The sequence below is a fragment of the Carcharhinus amblyrhynchos genome, chromosome 22 (genome assembly GCF_965287045.1).
Source record: "Carcharhinus amblyrhynchos chromosome 22, sCarAmb.v2.hapA, whole genome shotgun sequence".
Taxonomy (NCBI): domain Eukaryota; kingdom Metazoa; phylum Chordata; class Chondrichthyes; order Carcharhiniformes; family Carcharhinidae; genus Carcharhinus; species Carcharhinus amblyrhynchos.
Genome location: NC_137345.1, coordinates 41,783,181 through 41,808,301, shown reverse-complemented (window position 1 = coordinate 41,808,301; position 25,121 = coordinate 41,783,181).

Genomic DNA, 25,121 nt, shown 5'->3' with positions numbered 1-25,121 from the left:
TTTGCCAGTCAGAGTGAGTGAACGAGGTACCATCGCTAACAGTGCAGCGCTGCCTCAGTCCTCAGCTCAGTGTCAGCCTGGATTATCTGTTCAAGTGTCTAAACCGAGACTTGAAGCCACAAGTTTTAGAACATAGAATATAGAACATTACAGCGCAGTACAGGCCCTTCGGCCCTCGATGTTGCACCGACCAGTGGAACCAATCTAATGACCCTCTAACCTAAACTATTCCAATGTTATCCATATGCCTATGCACTGACCATTTGAACACCCTTAAAGTTGGCAAGTCCACAACTGCTGTAGGCAGGGCATTCTACACCCTTACCCTCTGAGTAAAGAACCTACCTCTGACATCTGTCCTATAATTACCACCCCTCAATTTAAAGCTATGTCCCCTCGTGTTAGCCATCACCATCCGAGGAAAAAGGCTCTCACAGTCCACCCTAAATAACCCTTTGATCATCCTGTATGCCTCAATTAGGTCACCTCTTAACGTTCTTCTCTCTAATGAAAATAACCTCAAGTCCCTCAGCCTTTCCTCATAAGACCTTCCCACCATGCCAGGCAACGTCCTGGTAAACCTCCTCTGCACCCTTGCCAATGCTTCCACATCTTTCTTATAGTGTGGCGACTAGAACTGTACGCAATACTCCAAGTGCGGCCGCACCAGAGTTTTGTACAGCTGCAACATGATCTCACGGCTCCGAAATTCAATCCCTCTACCAATGAAAGCTAAAATTTTGGATTCAGAGGCAATGTAGCTGGCATCGAACGTAGTGCACTGGACTTCGAGGCTGGTGTATTGGTTACTTTGTCGTAGAGTGTGGGGGCATAAATGCACAAAGTCAAGTCGACAGAATGTGGGGAAGCAGATGGGTTCCTCCACGTGGTCCTGTTGTAGGTGCGGCAAAGAGTGCATGATTTCCCCTCTAGGAGGAGTGTCCTTCTCTGACCAAAGGTGCCCACCTCCAAACATCCAAGAAGATACTGAATCAGCCAATGTCCAAACACAGCAAGACCTGGACAATATCCAGACTTGGGCTAACAAGTGGAGGTTACATTTCATGTCACACAAGTGCCAGGCAATGACCATCTCCAACAAGAGAGAATCTAATCAATGCCCCTTGACATTCAGTAGCAATACCATGGCTGAATCCCCCACTATCAATATCCTGGCGTTCACCATTGACCAGAAACTGAACTGGATTAGTCATATAAATACTGTGCTACCAGAGCACATCGGAGGCGAGTAATTCTGCAATGAGTAACTCACCTCCTGACTCTCCAAAGACTGTCCACCATCTAAAAGGCACAAGTCAGGGGTGTGTTGGAATACTCCCCACTTGCCTGCATGGGTGCAGCTCAAGAAGCTTGGCACCCTCCAAGACAAAGCAGCCCACTTGATTGATGTCCCTTCCACAAACATTCACTGCCCTCACCAGTGACACACAGTGGCAGCCGTGTCTACCATCTACAAGATGCACTGTAGGAATTCACCAGGGTTCCTTAGGCAGCACTTTCCAAACCCACGACCACTGCCATCTAGAAGGACAAGTGCAGCAGATATCTGGGAACACCACCACCTGGAAGTTCCCCTCCAAGTCACCCTGATTTGGAAATATATCACCATTCCTGTGCAGTCATGGGTCAACATCCTGCAATTCCCTCCCTAACTGCACTGTGGGTGTACCTACACCACATGGACTGCAGCGGTTCAAGGTGACAGTTCACTACTACCTTCTCAAAGGCAATTAGGGATGGGGAGTAAATGCTGGTCTAGCCATGCCCACATCACATTAATGAATTAAAAAATACTGCCAGACCAGGCTGTGTGAGTGGAAGAACCAGAATGAGCAAGACTGGAGCTGGAACATTAAAACAAATACAGCTCTCAGCTTATAAGATATAAATGTTTTATTTAGTAGACACATTGCTTCTGTTTTCAGTCAATAAGGACATTTTGTAAATAAGCTGTGATGTCTAGCACCTGGCATTGACAGACTGCCAGAGGTTTCTGGCTTGCTGTTTGCCTGCCAGCTCAAGCTTTCATTAGCGAAAGACAGGGATTACAGAATTTCACCAAAACATCATTATTTATGCATAAACCAGTTGAAGCAATGGAGAAACAAAATACCAGTGCCAGCAACCCAGTGCTGGCACAGACTGGGTATTCATTATTGTATGTAATGAGTATAAACACTCAAAAAAGTCCTCTCCTGGTACAGAACGGGTGGGCACTGGTCTCACTCACACAGGACAAGACTGATACATCTGCTTCTAAGAATAACTAACATCCTCAGGCTGGAGAAGAGAATTGTTTAAAAGCAAGGAGTTACATTCTTTACTGATTTGTCATAGTTCCCTTATTCACTTGGATGATAATGTGGGATAAAATCTATTCAGTCACTGTTGTAGTTGGTCATCCCGTGCCAGGTGCCTGTCTTCTTTCATTCATGATATATGGTTGCCACTGGCAAAGGCAGCATTTGTTGCCCATCGTTAATTGCCCTTGAACTGAGTGGCTTGCTGAGGCCATTGAACAGGGCAGTTAAAAAATAAGTGCATTGCTGTGGTTCTGGAGTCACATGTAAGGACGGTAGATTTCCTTCTCTGAAGGACATTAGTGAATCAGATGGGTTTTTACGATAAGCGATGATAGTTTCACAGTTACCATTACTAAGGGTAGATTTGAATTCCAAATTTATATGTTAAATTTAAATTGTACTGAACACATAGTAACATTCACATCACACAAATACCAGGCAATGAGAATCACCAATAAGAGACACTCTAACTACCACCCTTGACATTCAATGGTGTAACCATCACTGAATCCCCCACTGTCAACGTCTTTGGGTTACCATTGACCAGAAACTCAACTGGACTCACCACATAAACACAGTGGTTACAAGAGCAGGTCAGAGGCTAGCAATGCTGCAGTGAGTAACTCACCTCCTGGCTCCCCAAAGCCCATCCACCATCTGCAAGGCGCAATTCAGGAGTATGATGGAATATTCCCCACTTGCCTGGATGGGTGCAGCTCCAATAACACTCAAGAAGATTGGCACCATCCAGGACAAAGAAGCTTCCTTGATTGGTATCCCTTCCACAAACATTCACTCCCTCCACTACTGACGCTCAGTAGCAGCAGTGTGTACTGTCTACAAGATGCACTGCAGCAATTCACCAAAGATCCTTAGACAGCACCTTCCAAACCCACAACACTTCTATCTAGAAGGACAAGGACAGCAAATACACCACCAGCTGCAAGTTCCCCTCTAAGCCACTCACCATCCTGACTGGGAAATATATCGCTGTTGCTTCACAGTCACTGGGTCAAAATCCTTGAATTCCCTCCCTAATGGCATTGTGGGTTAACCCACAGAACATGGACTGCAGCGATTCAAGAAGACAGCTCACCACCACCTTCTCAAGGGCAACTAGGGATGGGCAATAAATGCTGGCCAGCCAGCGACACCGATTTCCAATGAATTAAAAAAAAAGCAAAGGGAAGTCAATCAGATATCTTTGGAGACACAAACCTGAATGTAGCAGCCATTGTCGCTGGTGGGATCTTCCTGTCCCACTGACAATGCACCCATGCTGTGGGTTTCACAGCAGCGACGCGTGCATTCATCATAAACCCCCATTGACAACAATGGAACCAGAAGACCCCGCCAAAGGTGGGTCACATCCACCACTGTGAAATACATGGCAAGTTGTGCAGGAAATCCTGCTCACAGATTGAGTAGCTGCCTTTTCCAGAATTCCCTATTATTTTAACAAAGACACTTCAAAGTCTTAAGAAATTATACAGCATTGTAAATATAACTTAGTATTTATCTATATATCCAAAACTGTTCACTGATTCAAATTGTGTATATTATCTTAGACATTATTGACACGTTATAGCTTGTAACAGTCTGTGCTATTATATAATCTTCATTTATAAACTGTAAGCTATAACTGATCTTAACAATACAACAAAATATAAATTAGTTGCATTCTCATATCTGTCCCCACACAAGCCCACATATTGTAATAATAATAATAATGTTCTATGTTAGAGTTCTTAGGGCTGATATTGGGAGACTTAACAATAGTTTATTCTGCTATAATATATGTACATTCTATCCAAAGATAACATTGCTGGGTTGGAAACTCCATGGATGAAGGAGTTTGTATTTCAGGGGCCAGTTTATGATTGATCAAGCAGACTAGGGGGGGGATCTTCAGCCAGGTTGCTGAGGTGAGCTCTGCTTCTGGCTGCCTGCAGTTATGGGGTCTTGCTTTGGGGGGTCTCAGGTGGTTGTACCTCCCCCAGCAAGAGAGCTATTACTCGAGGGACTGCACAGCACACATCCTGGACATACCAGAATGAAGATGCTGCCCATGATTACATCTAGTGACCAGGGATCAACAAGAACATCGGAAATGTGGTCTGCCATTGTGACTTTTACCAATCGCACTGAACAAACAAAGAACAAAGAACAAAGAGCAAAGAACAACCCAGCACGGGAAACAGGCCCTTCGGCCCAACGAGCCCATGCCGCCGCATCACCCTACACCTATTCTACCCTGCATGTCTACGAATGGAACCCCTAACTTAGCCAGATTCAGGGGAGAATAGTGTCAATTTGGTAAAACCAATCAGCCTAAGAGCACATCTTTGGGGTGTGGGAGGAAACCGGAGCGCCCGGAGGAAACCCACGCAACCACAGGGAGAATGCGCAAACTCCCACAGACACAGGCCCAAATCCATGTATCTGCACAGCCAGCAGTGATAGTCACCGAGCTGTTGCGGCGCCCGTCTACCGGTCCAGGATCAAGCACACACACCGACACGAAGTACTAGGCCACTCCCGGAACTTCCAAGAGCAGCCCACGCACGACCCACCGTGTGCATGCCCCTCGTTTGACACGAGGTGGACCTCCACCTGCGGAATAAAAAGACAAAAACGTTAATCTTACAAGCCTGCTTTTCCGGTGTCTCCCGAGGTTCTAACCTTATTTAATAGCCCCTACCATAACCCTCCATCCTCGTTTCACTCATGTGTCTATCTAACTGAACCTTAAACAAGTCCAAAGTTCCTGCCTCCACTACCCTACTCGGTAGCGCGTTCCATATCCCCACAACTCTCTGCGTAAAGAACCTTCCTCTCACTTCCAAATTATACCTCTCCCCCCTCACCCTTAAATCATGACCTCTCGTGTTTGTACCCAGTCTAGGGAGCAGTCTCTCACTATTAACTCTATCTATTCCCTTCAGTATCTTATATACCTCTATCATGTCCCCCCTCAATCTCCGTCTTTCCAAGGAGAATAGTCCCAGTTTCTCCAACCTTTCCTCGTAACCCAGCCCCTCCATGCCAGGCAACATCCTGGTAAACCTCCTCTGCACCCTTTCCAGAGACTCCACATCCTTCCGGTAGTAAGGTGACCAGAACTGGACGCAGTACTCCAAATGCGGTCTAACCAACGTTCTGTACAACTGAAGCATTAGACAGCAGCTTTTATACTCTATACCCCTTCCTATAAAGGCTAACATTCCATACACCTTCCAAACAACCTTCTCCACTTGTGACGCAACCTTCATGGATTTGTGAACCTGCACTCCCAGCTCCCTCTGTATGTCTATACTCCTAATCTGTCTACCTTTTATCACATAGCTCCTCTCTGCATTATTCCTTCCAAAATGCATCACCTCGCATTTGTCAGGATTAAATTCCATCTGCCACCTATCTGCCCAATGCACCAACCTATCTATATCCTGTTGTATCACCTGACAATCCAGTTCAGTACCCAGTACTGAACACCGCCATCTACAACTCAACTCCATCCCTGGGAATGGCCAGGCTGCCCTTGGACAGGATTATATATCAATTTCACCAGCCCCTCCTTGGAGTCAATGTTCTCAGAAGTGGTGGGCGCTCACTCCAAGTGGCCAGAGATCCAAGAAATGTGTACAATGACTTCGGCAGACACCATCGAAAGGTGAAGACAGACTTTTGTGAGGCATGGCCTCCAGGAGGTTATAGTTTCCAATAATGGCGCTGCCTTTACAGGGGAAAAATTCCAGCACTTTGTACAGACCAATGGTATCCAACTCGTTCACACAGCCTACCCCGACCCTGCACCCAGCCTCAAATGGTCTTGCAGAGAGAGCATTGCAAACTTTTAAATCCACAATGAAACAGCAGCCATTGTGACTCAAACTAGCCAATTTCCTCCCCCCACCACATTACCACAGGGATAATCCCAGGTGAACAGCGGATGGTGTGACGTCTCTGAATTCAGCTGGGGCTGACTGGGAGGGTGGAGACGAGGGAAGCTTTACAAAAGAAACAGATCATTTCAAACTTGGAGCAACATGGTTACCTGGGAGAATCATAGCAAGGTCGGGGCGTATATCTCTTTGCAGAACCTACAAGGGAGCAAAGTACTGAAGCAGATGGACCACATGAGAAGGAGAGAAGCTGCAGCCCCGACGTTAAAACAAGTGGATCCAGTGGTTACTAATAATGTTTCTTCATCAGAGCCAGAAATGAAGGACGCCTTGTTCCAGAAGAGGCCCTTCTCACTACATCAGAGGAACTGGAGAGGCCATCGACATTAACGCACCTTCTGAGATCTTTAAACAGTCTTCTGTTGCTCATGACACCACTGCCTCAATGGTGAAGAAGCTGTCAGAGAATTGAGGCTTTCCATGAGACCTGGGACGTTGCCTGATAGGCTGACTTTATAAAAGGTTGGTTCTGTCTCTGTTTTATCCTGTTATGCAAATAGTATGAAAGGGACTTGAAGGGGGAGGGATGTGGTAGCATAGCCCCTTTAAGGAGTGATTGTTCCTGGGTCATGTGATCTATCAGGGCCCACTGCTTGGAAGCACACAAACCTCAGCCAATGGCAAGAAAGTGAAGGGGACAGGGAAGCAAACGGATCCTCAGTGTGTGAGCCCGGGAACCTAGCAGTTATGACTTGTATTGTTGCTGTGTCTGTATAAGATTTGACCTTGTTATTGTCTGAATAAATCACCTTGTGATGAAAGCAGACTCTTCATTGATACATCGCACTATTACACACTTCCTTCTCTGACATTTCTCTGCTAATTTTACAATCCTTCAATCTATGATTAGTACAGGAAAATCATAGCTACTTGCCCTGTGTTCCAGGTGGGTTCCTCTTATTACATTATTACCAACTCACAATTCCAGCAATTTATCACACAAAAATGTAAAAACCCAAGTACGCAAGGACAAGTCTAACTATTGGCAGACACTGAATCTAAATTACAGTTCCATACACCATGATAATCCTCAAACCCTCTGTCGCCTTTTCCAGCAGGTACTTGGATTTTGCAAAGTAATCAGACCCCCACTGTCTCCATTGATCATCTATTCAGATACTTACTATCCCTGTGTGTGATCGTTAAACCTAAACTGTCTGTTCAATCTCAGTCTGGCCTGTTTGAGGCTCTCTTCTCTTGTAATAGAATCAATAACTAAGATTAACATATTGATGTTTATCCTATCTCATACTTTTCCTGGATATTTCCATCCCATCCATTCCCTGCACCCAGCGTAAACATTCCCAGTTTCTCCCTCCAGTTTGACCAATAAGTCACCCATCAACTTGGTTTAGTGTCTACAGCTCTCTGATGTCCACCTGATAATGTGGCAGGCAGAACAACGCACAGTAACTCCAGGTAATTCATGAACTAAGATGGACCATTTTCCCAGTCTCATTCAAAGAGCCACTCCACAAGTTGAAGCTGAAAGGCACTTGGTTTAAGGTTTGTGAATTCACTGTGTCGGAAGGGTTTGCTGTGTCTGTAATGGAGGAAAGACGAGTGCCTTACACGGGGTGGTGGGGGGGGAAAGGCGGGGTTGTTGACGGTTAGTGCTGTGCCATTTGGTGTCCTGCGGAGAGAAGGCAGAGAGAGAATGGTTTGGAAGGAGAGAGGAGAAGGAAGACTCTATCCATGCAGAGGGTTTTCTCGGAATCCTGTAGCTAGTGAGCTGTGAGTCAGGAGCAATGGCTGAGAAGGTTACAATTCACCATGAGGCCATCCCACAAGTTGTTCTACCTCCTTCACTCAAGCATCAAGCAGGGCTTTCTGGTGGCTATGAAGGTCATTGCCACCGTTACACTTTACACCACTGGATCCTTCCATGCTGGAGCAAGGGACATCAGAAGAAAACTTGTAGTTGGCTATGGATGTGCCTGAGAGGTCAGGGAGGAACTTTATCCTCTTCCCTCTTGGGAAGAAACATCAGAATGAAAGGGGCATGTGGATTTTCCAGGATAGTGGAATCCTGGTGGTGCATCATTGACTGCACACACATGGCTCTACACCAACAGGAAGTAATAGCATATCCGCAATAGTCACCATTCTCTGCACATGCAACTGGCGTTCAACCACCATTCAGTGAATGCCCCTTATCCTGGCAGTTCTCATGATGCTGTGCCAGTCCACAATGCCCATCAAAGCCCCCAAGAGAATGATTGCTCAGTGACAAGGATTACCCTCTCCACAGATGGTCCACAGCTCCATTCCATCACACGGCCAAAGGAACTTCACTGTGAGTCATGGAGAAACTCACAGAAGTATAAAACAAGCTATAGTCTCCTCAATGCTAGTTTCTGCTGCTTAGTTCAATTGGGTATTCTCTGCACTATACACACAAAACACTAGCCGTGTTTCTGGTGGAGTGCTGTGTCATCGACCTTCAATTATGAAAACCCTTGTCACCTCCTAGGCTCGGAGGCCACCTTAGGATGAGGAAAAAGAGGAGGAGGGTGAGGTAGTGCCTCCTCTGCAGTCTGTGAGCTTACCCTGCCTCATGGATCTCTGGTGGCTGAGCGTACATCAGCTCTTCATCATCTGAAAACAGAAAAATGTAGGAGGTCATTAATCTTCTTCCTGAGCTGATGTTCAAGGTGTGACATCCTGGGCATTAATCACTCTTCCCCTGCCATCCATTTCCTGCTGAGACTCAGCCTTAAAGCCTTCCTTTGCATGTTCTCCCCGTATCTGCGTGGGTTTCCTCCGGGGGCTCCGGTTTCCTCACACAGTCCAAAAGACGTGCTGGTTAGGGTGCATTGGCCATGTAAATTCTCCCTTAGTGTACCCAAACAGGCACCAGAGTGTGGCGACTGGGGGATTTTTACAGTAACTTCATTGCATTGTTAATGTAAGTCTACTTGTGACACTAATAAATAAACTTTACTTTAAATATTACGTTAATACTGTGAATCTGCACTGTCAAATAGTCAGTACAGTAAGAAGTCTCACAACACCAGGTTAAAATCCAACAGGTTTATTTGATAGTAAACACCACTAGCTTTTTAAACCTGTTGGACTTTAACCTGATGTTGTGAGAATTCTTATTATGTTCAACACTGGCATCTCCACATCATGATTACCATCGACATCGCAAAATGGTCAGTAAACCAGGTTCTTCTAGGCAATATAAGTTACAGTGAAGAGTGGAATGTGATCCATTATTTACATCCCCCTAACCTCAGTAAGCATGATATCAATGTTTAAAACTAATAATTAGTATTTGTATAGCACCACATGCCAGTCTGAGTGAAGAACAGCACTCGAGTCTGAATCAGAAGGCCAGGGTTCAAGCCCCAGAGCATAGAGCAAATCTAGCCTGACATTTCAGTGAGGGAATGTCGCACTGTGGGTGGGTGTTGCACTTTGAGTGGGTGCCGCACTGTGGGCAGATGAAACATTAAACAGAGGCACTGTTTACTCTCTGAAGTGGATGTCAGAGATCCCGTGGCCCTCACAGAAGAGCAGTTCTTGCCAACACCTTTTTATGCTGTTGCTGGGATCCTGCTGTGCACAAATTCACTGTCACAGTGCCCACATTGCAGAGGTGACTACGCCTCTGAAAGTGCACCATTAGCTTCATTGGATGTCCAGAGGATGTGAAAGATGCTACACAAATTCACATTCTAATTTACCTTTGCGATATCGCGAAGTGCCTCACGCCTCACATCCAGAGAATTCTTTGAAGGGAATTGCTGTAGATTCAGCAGTGTTTTTCCAGCTGGCCAGCTTCCATGAAGATCAGTGTTGTAGGTTACACAACCAATTAGATTTTAGCTTGACTAATGAAACAGTAAGAAAGAAGTAGGGCTTGCAATAACAACAGTAAAGACTGGGGATGTTCGGCAGGTCATTCAGAACACTGATGAGATCTCATTGACCACCAACATTAGCTCGATTGTTCTCAATCCCGATCCTTCCGGACTTGCTGAGCATAGTTCCACGATTCCCGTTTTCATTCCCAATGCCCAGCATTCACAGTATTTTGGGAAGGTCTGCGTTGATGTAGCATCCTTCTTGACGTCCGGACACTCCACAGTGCTTTACAGACAACAGAATATTTTACAGTCAAGAAAACCATTGAGGTTGGGGATATTTGTGGAGTCTCTTCCTCCAGTTAATTGTTTAATTGTCCACCATCGTTCATGACTAAATGTGACAGGAGAGCTTTGATATGATCCATTGGTCATGAAATATCTTAGCTCTGTCTATCACATGCTGCTTCTGCTGTTTAGTACGCATGTAGTCCTGTGTTTAGTTTCATCTCATTTGTAGGTTTGGCAGTCGTTGCTCCTAGCATGCTTCTCCACATTCTCTGTCGAACCAGCTTGATGGGAATGGTCTAGTGAGGGACATGCCAGACTGTGAAGGTTACAGCTTGTAGTTGAATACAACTTTATTCACAAACAGGGTAGATCCTACTCAGTGAGTAGTACAGCATGTCAGTATGATTGCCAGTGTCCAGAGCTATGGCACTCAAATCTTATTCTCACGGATCTCACTCATAGTGGTCCAACCACCTCTGGACAAGAGAATGGGAAACTGAAAGGAATGTCACCCCTGCTGGTGGCTGGTGAAGATATGTATCAGCACAAACTGAGAAGGTGAATCAAGGAAATGATCCCAGAGATGGGGAACTTGAGTTATGTAGGCAGATGTAGAGAAGTTGGGATTGTTTGCCCTGGAGATGGTTGAGAGGAGATTTGATAGAGGTATTCAAATTCATAAAGGGTCTAGACAGAGTAGAGAAGGAGAAACTGTTCCTATTGATGGAAAGATCCAGGCACAGATTTAAGGTAATTGATAAAAGAAGTGATGGCGACCCAAGAAAAGCCTTCACAGAGTGAGTGTTTAGGATCTGGAATGCACTGGGTGAGAGTGAGGTGGAGGCAGGTTCAATTGAGGCATTCGAGAGGGAATTGGATTGATACCTGGAAGAGAAGATTGGGCAGGGTCACTGGGAGAAGATGGGAGGACAGCACTAAGTGAATTGCTCCTACAGAGAGCCAGCATAAACATGATGGGCCAATTGGCCTCTTTGTGCTGTGACAACTCTGTAACTCCAATGTTATCCCAACCCCGCCTATATCCAAGTGGGAAAGGAACGAAAAAGTAAAACGTCTCCCAACAAAATAAAGAGCGAACAGATGCTGAGTCAAAGCAAGAAAAGCTTTAACTAGCCCTGTGCCAATAAAGAACATTATATTTTTCAGATTTTGCCTACATTAAAGTATGTTCAACAAAGCTTTCTTCAGCAATTATAGTCCTAAGTGGGTTGTAAAGATAGAATGCTCCGTCAGTTATTTTAGCAGCACTGCTTTGATTCCAGCCAAGAGTAAAATTTGCTGGGTTCTCGCTGTCGAGTTGCTATTGGCTGCTGAAGCAAGTCCCGCGAGTGTGTCACTTTGTGACTCTTCAGCATATTGAAGTTGGATGGGAACAAATGAGGAAATAGGGAAGAGAAAGAGTAAGGAAGGAAGAGAGGAAGGATGGAGGACGGAGGGAGGTAAAGGTGAATGTTATAGGGAAGGAGGAGAAGGAAGGGAAGGAACGCGAGCAAAAGAAGGAAAAGGACAAGGGGGAAGGTTTGGATGAGTGGAAAGAAATGGGTTTTGAAATGATCTCACTGAACTCAAGGCAGTCAGAGTTAGGGAGGACTCATCATTAGACCTGCGCATTACACCCAACCTGATGATATTCAGAAGCATCCACAAACATCACTCCCTTCACCACCAAGGTTCAGTAGCAGCAGTGTGTACTATCTACAAAATGCACTGCAGCAATTCACCAAAGATCCTTAGGCAGCACCTTCCAAAGCCACAACCATTTCCATCTAGAAGGACAAGGGCAGCAGATACATGGGAACACCACCACCTGCAAGTTCCCCTCCGAGCCATTCACCATCCTGAGTTTGAAAGATATCCGTTCCTTCGCAGTCGCTGCGTCAAAATCCTGGAATTCCCTCCCTAATAGCATTGTGGGTAAACCCACAGCACGTGGACTGCAGCGATTCAAGAAGGCAGCTCACCACCACCTTCTCAAGGGCAACTAGGGAAGGGCAATAAATGCTGGCCAGCCAGTGATGCCTAAGTCCCATGAATAAAAAAACTCACAATGCTTACATTGAACTGACTAAAAAAAAGTGAAGTATTTAAGGTAATTAGCTTGTTTAATAATGTACTGTGAACCAAACAATACAACCCAACAGCCCTATAATTCAGAAATGAGTGTAACGTTTATGATATTCTTCATCATTGCCGGATGGTATACAGCCACCATTTCCTGTCAGTCCCTGGGTACCTCAATTAAGATGGTTCCCATTTTCACAGTCAAACAAAGCCAATAACATACACCACAGTTAATCTGAATAAAGTGCCTGGCTGGATTTTAGTACATGACTGAACATGCTCTCTGTAAGAAATATTGGGGGAAACTTTGTGTTTCTTACACTATTGTTCCACTCACACTATTCCAGCATAATCGGTTGAATGAGTGGACATTTAAAACTTAAATGAGTTAAGTCTAAAACTGCTTTCACTCATATTTTCAACAATCTTTTACACAGGTAAATTTGCCCAGATTAGGGCACACCCACAGAGCCAACCATGATCCCAGATCAAAACTGTAAGATTGGGGGGGTTTTCAAAAGGCTCTTCAATTTGCTCTTCATTAACTTAGAATCACAACTACTAGTAGATACATGTTAAAAGTTTTTCAAATCAAAAATATATTTACTTTACTTAGAAACCACCAAAGCAACAAAATTGATTAATGAAGTTTTTTAAAAGACATTTTCAGTGATTTTAAATCAGGATTATTATGTACAGTTTTGGTCTCCTTACTTGAGAAAGGCATTGGAGGGGGTGCAGAGAAGATTAACTGGGTTGATTCTGGAGTTGAGAGGGTTGGCTTATGAGAACAGACTGAGTAGACTGGGCTTTACTCATTGCAATTCAGAAAAATGATGGGGGGGTGGTCTTATAAAAATATAGAAAATTATCAAGGAAATAGCTAAGATAGAAGCAGAGAGGTTGTTTCCACTGGCAGGTGAAACCAGAACTATGGGCATGGTCTCAAAATGAGAGGGAGCAGATTTAGGACTGACTTGAGAAAGTATTTCTTCACCTAAAGGGTTGTGAATCTATGGAATTCCCTGCCCAGTGAAGCAGTTGAGGTTACTTCATTGAATGTTTTCAAGGCAAAGATAGATAGATTTTTGAACAGTAATGGAAGTAAGGGTTATGGTGAGTGGGCGGGTAAGTGCAGCTGAGTACACAAAAAGATTAGCCATGATCTTATTGAATGGTGGAGCAGGCTTGAGGGCCCAGATGGCTGACTCAAAGCCTACGGAATGTAAAAATTAAAAATGCTTAATCTTGGCGATAAACCTATTTTCAACTGTACGAATAAAATTATTCCCAGGTTAAGAATCTTAAATAACTGGTGCATTCTCCATGACAAAGCCTCTACCAGCACCCACTTAACAGCCAATCAGCACTTGTTTCTTGTGAAATATTAATTGTTCTCTTTATATTTGGTTCCTTGTGAGTTGTCCTGATGATTGGGCGATGAAAAGCTATGACAACGTGCCTTTTTTCAGCAATACTAAAGAGCAATTGCATCTTATTACAATGCTGCAAGTCACAAACCAACCACAGCAATTTTAAATGCATTTCTGAGTTCCTGACCTAACCTGAACCTATAATGCTATTGCAATGCAGACAAACAGCAAGGATGCCTTGGGCAGGATTTACTGACTGCGCTCGCCCCGAGTCCGGAAATTCCCACCCAAGGTCACCAGACCTTTGCATGGTCCATGTCCCGCCCGCTACAATTCCCGTGGTGGGCGGAATGGGAAAAGTCTGCCCAATTAGAACCATAGAACATTACAGCACAGAAACAGGCCTTTTGGCCCTTCTTGGCTGTGCCGAACCATTTTTTCTGCCTAGTCTGACCTGCACCAGGACTATATCCCTCCACACCCCTCTCATCCATGTACCTGTCCAAGTTTTTCTTAAATGTTAAAAGTGACCCCGCATTTACCACTTTATCTGGCAGCTCATTCCACACTCTCACCACTCTTCGTTTGCAGAAGCTCCCCCCCATGCAATATTCCCTTTAAACATTCCCCCCTTCCCCCTTAACCCACGCCTTCTGATTTTTTTCTCCCCTAGCCTCAGTGGAAAAAGCCTGCTTGCATTCCCTCTATCTATACCCATCATAATTTTATACACCTCTATAAAATCTCCCCTCGTTCTTCTACGCTCCAGGGAATAAAGTCCTAAGCTATTCAACCTTTCTCTGTAACTCAGTTTCTCAAGTCCCGGCAACATTCTTGTAAACCCTCTCTGCACTCTTTCAACCTTATTAATATCCTTCCTGTAATTAGGTGACCAAAACTGCACACAATACTCTAAATTTAGCCTCACCAATGTCTTATACAACCTCACCATAACGTTACATTTCGTCACAATTCAGTCAACAATATTTTTGACTGACTGATCGTGCAATGGTGCAGTACAGTTTGGTAAGGGGAAAAGACTTTGCCCATTGGCTTTCAGTTAAGATGTGATTTCTCTGTTATCGATGGGGGCCCAAAACTGTTACATTTGAGATTCTGGGGTATGCAAAGAAATCGCAATTCAGTTCCAATCCATAGATAAGTAAAATACTAACTAGAGAAATGCCACCATTCTGTAAAGTCAAATAATTAACTGGGCATCCAGAACTATTAAAATCTTCTTTTTTCAACCTACACGCTGATTACCTTGTTAAATGAATGTTGTGTTTATGTAAAGTTTTAGCAGCACTGTTCATTCCAGCAGCACCGAGTGATCAACATTAGAGAATGATTTGATATTCTCATTGCATCTTGATGCTGTTTGTAATTTACACATCATCTTTTCTTGACGGGAAAAGCTAACATTTTATGCAGATTAATCACGGTTGCAGGAATGCAGAAACACAAAGGCATACGAGATGAGTCTTTGAATTTCAGAGTTCGAAGCAGTCAAGATACCCGTAATAATGGATAAATGCAAAGCAATAATCTACTCCATGTGAATGTGATTACTGAACCAACAAAAATACGTGACTGTGCTGAATAATAATGTCGAGAGAGTGCACATTAAAAAAAGAACAGGACAGCAAAGTGGTGAGTTACAAGCCAAGGGCACAGCACTATCACGAGTCAACACACTGGTAATCACTTCAGTTAACTCCTCATAGGCATTATGAGGGAGGAGATTGAGAGAAAGCTTACATGCACTCTGGAACAAAAGACAAAAGGCGAGCAAGCTCTGACACTGTTGCATTGACTCTCACCCTCTACTCTTGCCTGGATGGGAGTAGCTCCAAGGATTGTGAAGAAGCTGGAGACTATCCTGGAGAGATTAGGTGGATTGACTGATGTTCTTGCCACTGAGGCTGCAGTATGTCTAAGCTACAGAGTGAACTGCCATAACTCAGCAAGTTCACTTCAGCTGTGCTTACCTCCCTACCCCCTAATAATGCTTGATCCCCTTATTGATCAAGAACCTATGAGTTAAAGACACTCAATGACCTGGTCTCCACAGCCCTCCGTGGCAATGAGTTCCACAGGTTCACCACCCGCTGGCTGAAGAAATTCCTCCTCATCTCAGTTTTAAAGCTGCGTCCCTTCACTCTGAGGGTGTGCCCCCGACTTCTTGTCTATCCCACTAGTGGAAACATTCTCTCCACATCCACTCTATCCAGGGCTCTCAGTATTCTGTAAGCTTGAGGAAGTTGACAAGAACCGGAGTCATCGACTGTTGATTTGTCCGTGGGCAAGAATGGCACAGCTACAGTCTGGCAATGATAGACTCTGATACAATATGAATGCCACTGCTTTACAACTGTGTACAAATCTGTTGATTTTAACCACGTTTCCTGGTTCAAAAACATGTAATTATCTGACATGACAGCTACTCAGAGTTATTCATCCTTGTTCAGTAATTGGGACTGTCTCTTCCACAGGAGTTTAATCAATTGCACAGAATTGGTCAGAACAACACATCGGACACTAAATAAAAGAAAAACAACTTTATCACTGCTTTTGTAAAATTTTTCACAGCTTAAAGCTAATTATAAAGTGAAAGAAAATGTTACAATTGTTCGATTCCTGGCTGGGGTCACTGTCTGGGCGGAGTTTGTACATTCTCCCCGTGCCTGCGTTGGTTTGCCTCAGGTGGTCCGGTTGCCTTCCACAGTCCAAAGACGTGCGGGTTAGGTGTTCCGGCCATCCTAAGTTCTCCCTCACCGGAGTGTGGCGACTAGGGGATTTTCACAGTAACTTCATTGCAGTGTTAATGTAAGCCGACTTGTCACTAACCAATAAACTTTACTTCGCTTTATCTGTCATGATCTCCAAACATCCGAAAATGTTTCACAGCCAATGAAATGTTGTTGGAAAGTAACTACTGTTGTAATGTCAAAATACAGCAGCCATATTGTACACAGCAAGCTCCCACATCAGATGATCACAAGAAGGCCACCTGTTTTAAGTTTTGATTTTGAGAAACAAATAAATAAATATTGGCTGCGACACTAAGGAAAACTCCAAACCTTTCTATTGATGACTCATGTAAAGTATCCAATAAGGTGCAATAGCATCTTACCCTTTCTCGGTGAATTCCTCACAGAATATCCAGGATAAATCTTACTCAAGAATTGGTGAAGTCAAAAGGTCTCCCGTTGTGTTTCAGATGTCCTCTTCAAAAGCTTCAGTGAACATGAAATAGTGAGTGTACCTTTAAGTAGTGCTTGAACTACGCATTGCCACAGTGTTTACTCTCAAACAACTGGTCGCTGTTGGCAGAAAGCATTAGTTTAGGTTGTGGCTAAGGTACTGTACAGCGTCTTTAAGGAGCATCCACAGGCATCTTAAGTAGCAATAATGGGCAGAATTTTACGGACACGTCATCCTGAGGTTCACACGATCCCACCTGAGGCGAATGGAGAATGCCGTTCTCCGAACATCGCCCACCCCCCGGAATCGGGGTGGACGTGCCGGTAAAATTCCGGCCTATGTGTCCAATGGCCCAATGGGACTCTGCATGATTCTAACTGCTTTATCAAAATGATATCCTGCATCGCAAGCAGAATAAACGCAACATTACAGTTGAAAATCCCATCTCAGCCACCTCAGAGACACCAAAATATTCGGTGAAAGTCGTGCCGAAAGCCAGGAAAAAGATACAAAAGTCTGAGGTCACGTACCAATCGACTCAAGAACAGCTTCTTCCCTGCTGCTGTCAGACTTTTGAATGGACCTATCTTGCATTAAGTTGATCTTTCTCTACACTCTAATTATGACTGTAACCCTACACTCGGCATCCTCTTGTTTCCATCTCTATGTACAGTATGCTTTGACTGTATAAATGGGAGGATGAAAGACTGGCAGGTAGTGAAGGAAGAGCTGGAAATTCTCAGGGAATTTCTCCTCAGCGAAGAAAGGAAAGTTCTGAGGGTGGAAGTGATGATGCAAATGCTTAAATATTTTCATTCTGGGCACATAAAACCAATGTGCTGGAGGTTACACGGAAAACCTACTGCAGTATTAGCAACTAGGAAAAGTGCCGTGAGTTAATGAGAAGCATCCTGATCCAGAGAATGGAATGTAGAACTTGCGCAAGAAACAATATTTTTCACTGTATACTAATACATGTGACAAAAATAAATCAAATCAAATCCAATCTTATACTTCAGCATTGCATAGTGCTTATGTCTCTGAAACAGGCCATTCGGCCCCACTGCTCAATGCCTGTGTGTTTATGTTCCACATGAACATCCTCCTAACTGGGACGGCACGGGGCGCGGTGGTTAGCGCTGCTGCCTCACAGTTCCACACACGAGGACGGTCTCAACAGGGATCTTGGGTTCATGTTGCACTATCTGTAACCCCCGTGACTTGCCTGGGTTTGCAAAACCTCAGTCACTGTGCTGTCTGGAGACAATACACATCTCTTTAACCTGTGAACAGTGCTCCTTCCACTCACATTGTCAGCCACTTTAGGACTTGAACAGCAGTTTGGGTGTGAAGATTCGCATTCTAATCAGTAATCTCTAAACTGTCTGTGCTTTATATGCTCTGTCTGAGGCCAGAACTCTCCATTCACCTGACAAAGAGGGAAACCTCGAAAGCTTGTGCGTTTACTATCAAATAAATCGGTTGGACTAAAACCTGGTGTTGTCAGACTTTTTATTGTGCCTCACAGAGCCAGGGACCTGGGCCCTGTTCCTGGCTTGGGTCACTGTCTGTGCAGAATGTGCACATTCTCCTCGTGTCTGCATGGGTTTCCTCCCACAATCTGAAAAATGTGCTGGTGAGGTGCATTAGCCATGCTAAACTCTCCCTTAGTATTCCTGAACAGGCACCGGACTGTGGCAACTAGGGGATTTTCACAGTAACTTCATTGCAGTGTTAATGTAAGCCTACTTGTGACTAATAAATAAGTTTAATTTTTTACTTCATCCCAGCTTACCAACATATTTTATATTCCTTTCTCTCTCTCTCATGAAATTATGTATCTTCTGCTTTAAAATATCTGTTATTTGCCTCAACTACCCCTTGTGGTCGCAAATTCCACATTGTAGCCATTCTCTGGATAAGGATGCTTCTCATAAGCTCACAGCAATTTTCCAAGTCCCTATAAGCTTTCCGCGTAACCACCAGCACACTGACTTTCTGCGCCCAGAATGGAAATATTCAGCTTTTGTAGTTTCACTTCCACCCTCAGCACCTTCCTGTCTAATGTGAGGAGAAATTCATTAGAAGTTCCAACTGTTCCTTCTCTGCTTTGACTACCTGCCAGTCTTTCACCCTCCCACTTTGTACCCTTATCGGATTGGAATGTGTGAACAAGAAAAGGTTTTAAGAACATAAGAACTAGGAGCAGGAGTAGGCCATTTGGCCCCTCGAGCCTGCTCCGCCATTCAATAAAATCAGGGCTGATCATTTCATGGACTCAGCTCCACTTACCCGCCCGCTCACCATAACCCTTAATTCCTTTACTGTTCAAAAATTTATCTATCCTTGCCTTAAAAACATTCAATGAGGTCGCTTCAACTGCTTCACTGGGCAGGGAATTCCACTGATTCACAATCCTTTGTGTGAAGAAGTTCCTCCTCAACTCAGTCCTAAATCTGCTTCCCCTTATTTTGATCTATGGACCATCTCACAATTATCCATTATATCTGCTGTTTGCCTAGTCATTTTAACCCTTTGTTCCCCCACATGGGTTCTAACTATCAAAGGAGTGAATCTTTAAACTCTTCCGAAAGAATTACTTCATTAACAGCTTCATACATTGCCTCTATTTTGAATATTCCCACCAGTGAAGAATACTTTATTTGATTCTGTCAAACTCAATACGAGTCAGTCCAGGTTGTGTTCTTACATCTCAAAGCTTCTGTCAAAACTTTATGCCTCTGGTACCAACTCATATGCACCCAGAATATCCCTTTTAACTGCACCATATTCCCCAAATACTTCCTCTGACAGTGATGTATATACTTCATGAGCTCTACCTGCCAACCTATTGTATAAAAGCAACGATCAAATCTCTTGTAGACATTTCATTTGTTTAGATATCTTCTTCAATGAAGTAAAGAACACTTCTACATCTCTTCCCTCAAACATTGAAAGAGCTCGTACAAATTTAAACTTCTGCTTGCTGTGTTCTGTTCTGGAAATTAGCCCTTACCCACCTTCTGGTGCCTCTGTTTAATTGGAATTTTCTATCGCTCTCCCTTCTCTTTTCTCTTTGCTAACTTAACTACGTCCAATTCCCTTTCCTGTAGTTTTTCTCTCTCTTGCCTTTCTGCCTGTTCCCTTTGAAATGTTCCCCTCGCATACACACAGGGCGGGGTTGGTGTGGGACGATGCGGCGGCGTGGGCTCGTTGGGCTGAAGGGCCTGTTTCCCGTGCTGGAATGTTCTTTGTTCTTTGTTCATTCTCTTTCCTTTCTTGCTCTTCCTCTTTCTTCCAATCCAATTCTTTGCTTTTCTCTATCTCTTTCCATATTAAGTTTCTTCATTTGAAACTAAATCCTAGTTAATTCGAATGACTCAGACTTCGGAGAACTTGGTCTCTAGGGTATCCCTTCCAATTTTACACGCTGCGCTATTACTTCAATTATATCTGCTTTCCTTGCTCCTGCTGTTACTCCTAACCGTAACTTAGCTGCCAATTCTGCTCATTGATCTTTATTCATCTTTTCTAAACCACTCAATGCTACATCTTTTAAGCCTAGAAAAGTCTTAGCAATTGCCAAAGCCACTTTGCAGCTCCCCCACTTTAAAATCTTACAATACTGCTCCTGAGTTCCATGTTCTCATCACCTTTAAGTTCATCAACACCAAGCCAATCAAGGAATTTTCTTTCTTAAATCCCACAAGAAGACCCCAATTCTGTTTTGGCACGACGGATGATAAATGCCAGACTACCCAAATCCCAAAGGGAAACTTGAACAAGCTGCCGCAACAGATTTCAATTATAAGGAGGTATCTGAGATCAAGAGAAATAAATTTCAGACCACTTGTGACAATTTTAAATATTAAGTTTAAACACTCATTAAAATAAAGAAGGTAAAATTTAATATTTTGTCTCAAATAAACTCAGAGCTAAACCCTTTTTTAATGATAATAGTCCTCATAGATTTTTAATCTATAAAAATTCCAGTAACATTACCACACAATGCCCCTTATGACCTGGGGGAAATTTCACACAAGTTTTCCCTCGAGTATCAGTCTGTACAGAGACCACAGCCTGTTTCTCTGAGGGTGTCAGCAGCTAGTGTTCATGGGTCTGCCTCTGGCACACACAGTCATTGTCAAGATCTCATCACCACATCACAACCGTCTCCAGTTCCTCCTCAAATATGTTTTTTTTCCTTTGATCTTCTATGCTATTGTTCATATAGTTTTTTAAAAGTTTCTTTGTCCAGAATGGACCCTTTTTTTGTTACTTTATATAAAATATAAATTTCTATATTGATAAAAGTAAAATTATTTTGTCTCATGCGTGTGTGATCTCCCAATTGTATATGATCCTTTTGAAATGCAAAGTTAACCTAAAATAACTTCCCTTCTCTGCCTAATGTAAATTCCTACTCAAGCTGCCCCCTGGCAGTCTGTTCATTTCCAGTTCAACCACTTGCTTTCACACCCACTCCCTGTTGATATTTTAATCCTTGCAGTCTAACTATCTTCAGCAAAATTAAACCAGTCGCACCCATACTCACACACACACAAGCCTGTTTCACAGTATGCGACAGTGATATGGCAAAAAATATTCGGAAATTTAAATTTTCCTCCTAAAAGAAAGATTTTAAAAAGGCTGCAAATGGACCTGTCTATAGGTTGTGTGCAAGCTTATTCTCAGGTAGATCACCTGTTGTTTCCATCAATCTTCAGATTTTCATCAAAGCTGGAGATGCCATTCTCTTTCGATGTCTCACTAACCAATCATCATTACTTTATATTCACCATTTGGTGCATAATAAAACTGGCAAGCTAAGGGATCAGTCCCTATCATTTATAGAAGTAGACTTTGTCTCACCCATTTACGATCTCCCAATTCTATATGTTCCTTTTGAAATAAAACAGTTAATTTAAGTAACTTCCCTTATCTGCCCAATGTAAATTCCTACTCAAGTCTGGTTCCAAAAGTATTTAAAGGTTATAAAATGCAAAAGTATTAGAAGCTGTGCAGCTACAAAGAGTAAGAATTGGGTAAAGCCTTTGGGAAGCTAAAAGAAGAGAAGGGAGGTACCTGGAAGTTTAAAAAAAAGACTTGTGCCATTCAAGGTCTCAGGATAGTACAAAATGGTTGATAGCTACTTTCTCGAGGTGTACACATGGTTGGTACTGTAGGAAGGGGTAAATTGCTCTCGGTTTCTGTAGGAGTTGTTTTAATTGCTCCTGGGATGTGAGCATCACTAGCTCGTGATTTATTGCCCATCCATGATGCCATCTGAAGGTGAGGCTACCTTCTTGAATCACTGCAGGTCCTGTAGTGTAGGTACACCCACAGTGCTGTTAGGCAGGTGGGTTCCAGGATTTCTACCCATGACAGCGAAGGAATGGTGATATAGTTGAAAATCTTGATGGTATGTGACTTGGAGGGGAACTTACAAGTGGAGGTGTTCCCAGAATCTTCTGCCTTTGTCCTTCTAGCTGCTGAAAGGTTACCAATTTGGGAAATGCTGTCAAAGGAGCTTTGGTGAGTTCCCTGCAGTGCATCTTGTTGCCAGGGTGATGGATGAGTTCCAATCAAGTAGGCTGCTTTGCCCTAGATGGTGTCAGGCTTCTTGAGTGTTGTTGGAGCTGAAATCATTCAGGCAAGTGGACAGGATTCTATCATACTCCTGATTCATGGAAAATATTTGGGCAGTAGGTAGGTAAACCACCACAAAATTCCAAGCCTCTGATCTAGTCTTCCATGCCTTCATTCAACATCATGTTATGGCTGTTACAGCATTGTCAAGAGCTATCAGACTTTGTGCGGCAGCACAGTAGCACAGTGCTTAGCACTGAGGCCTCACAGCACCAGGGGCCCGGATTCAATTCATGGTTTGGATCACTGTCTGTGCGGAGTCTGCACGTTCTCCCCGTGTTAGCATGGGTTTCCTCCGGATGCCCCAATTTCCTTCCACAGTCCAAAAGACGTGCTGGTTATGTGCATTGGCCATGCTAAATTTTCCCGAACAGGCACCGGGGTGTACAACTAGGGGATTTTCACAGTAACTTCATTGCAGTGTTAATGTAAGCCGACTTGTAACACTAATGAAAAAAACTGAAAACTTTGTTTAGAAGAGAAGGTATTTCCTGACAGGAGAAACTTGGGTCTGGGAGGTTTCTGCAGCATGAAAGTTGCAGAGCCCAGTTCTACATGTTTACAACATGGTTCCAGAGGCAAAATGCCTGAGAGAGGACTCACTGTCTGTGGTGTGACCACTCACTCTCAGTTTCCATTGGTCCCTCAAGTCAGGTGACTCACTTCTGCTGTCTTGTCTTAAAGAGACAGACACCACAACAGTAACATCTGTGCTGCTAATGAGTGTGGATAATAATTTACCTTTAAAGATGCCTGTTGTTGACTTTGTATGTTTGAAATCATTAGTCACAGGGTTTCAGTCCCTGTCTGTATACTGAATAAAAGGATTTGTTAACAGTAGTGGGGGATGAGGAGGGATGGGGTGAGTGGTTAGCTGGAGAAGCAGGAATATAACTGCTGACCGCTGATGTTAATCTACTGAAACAGCCATCAATGTTTGCACAGGGTCATGAGAACCTAAGAAAGACGAGCAGGAAAAGACCATTCAACCCCTCGAGCCAGCTCCGTCAGTCAACAAGATAATGGCTGCACTGATGTGGCCTTAACTCATCTCTCCTCCCATAATCCACCATTCCCTTGTCAATCAAAAATCTGTTCAACAAGTCTGAAGCTCAATCACCAGAGCGCACACTAAAACACGCATAGAATGGGAGCCGCCAGAAGCCATTCAGCCCCTTGACAATGCCCCAACTGATCTTCTTTCTCAACTCCACTTTCCTGCCTTATCCCCACTTCCTTCGATTCCCTTCCTGACCACAATGCTACCACTATGTTTGAGAACATTTTCAGCTAACTAAAGGACACTCAGATTAACATCAATGGTAAGAAAAATAATACAATTTGCTCTAAAGGAGAAAATGGAAAAACATCTAGATCAAAAATATATTAAATAGTTGGCATGGATTTCAATCATGATTGATTATATTGTCACTGAATTGTTTGGAAAGGTAACAGAAAGAATAGACTAACAATATTAAAGAAGTTTAGTGCTGGAAAATGGGGTTAGAATAGATAAGTGCTTGATGGCTGGTTAGCACTGCTGCTTCACAGTGCCAGGGACCCAGGTTCAATTCCGGCCTCAGGTCACTGTCTGGAGTTTGAACTTTCTCCCTGCATCTGCGTGGGTTTCCTCCGGGTGCTCTGATTTCCTCCCACAGTACAAAGATGTGCAGTTTAGGTTGATTGGCCATGTTAAATTGCCAAGGGGATTAGCAGGGTAAATACATGAGATTAAGGGAATAAGGCATTGGTGGGATTGTTGTCGGTGCAGACCTGATGGGCTGAATGGCCTCCTTTTGCACTGTAGGGATTCTATGATTCTGTGACTAATGCATTAGATGCAACTTATGTTGATTTCCATTTGGCCTTTGAGATGGTGTTAGATTATAGATTAAGACATACTGAATTATAGGACAAGTAGCAGAATAGATGCAGGGTCTGGGGGTGATAGGGGTGCTGGGAGGGAGAGCATTTGTGATAGATAGGTAGCTGGCTAGAAAGTAAAATTTATGTATTAGTCACAAGTAGCTTACATTAACAGTGCAATGAGGTTATTGTGAAAATCGTCCAGTCGTCAGACTCGGGCGCCTGTTTGGGTACACTAAGGGGGAATTTAGCAAGGCCAATACATCTAACCAGCACATCTTTCGAATTGTGGGAGGAAACCCACACAGACATGGGGAGAATGTGCAAACTCTACACAGAATTGACCCTGGGTCCCTGGCGCTGTGAGGCAGCAGTGCAAACCACTGTTCTTTACAAGTCACATAAAAAATTGAGACTGAAATCAGAAATACAGAACTAAATTGCGAATGACCCCAAACTTTTTTCGGGTGAGGTGGGTTGGGGGCTGGGTGTTTGGATAGTCAATACCAAGGAGCGATTCCCCCCAATTCCCCATGTTCTCAGTGTCATTGATAA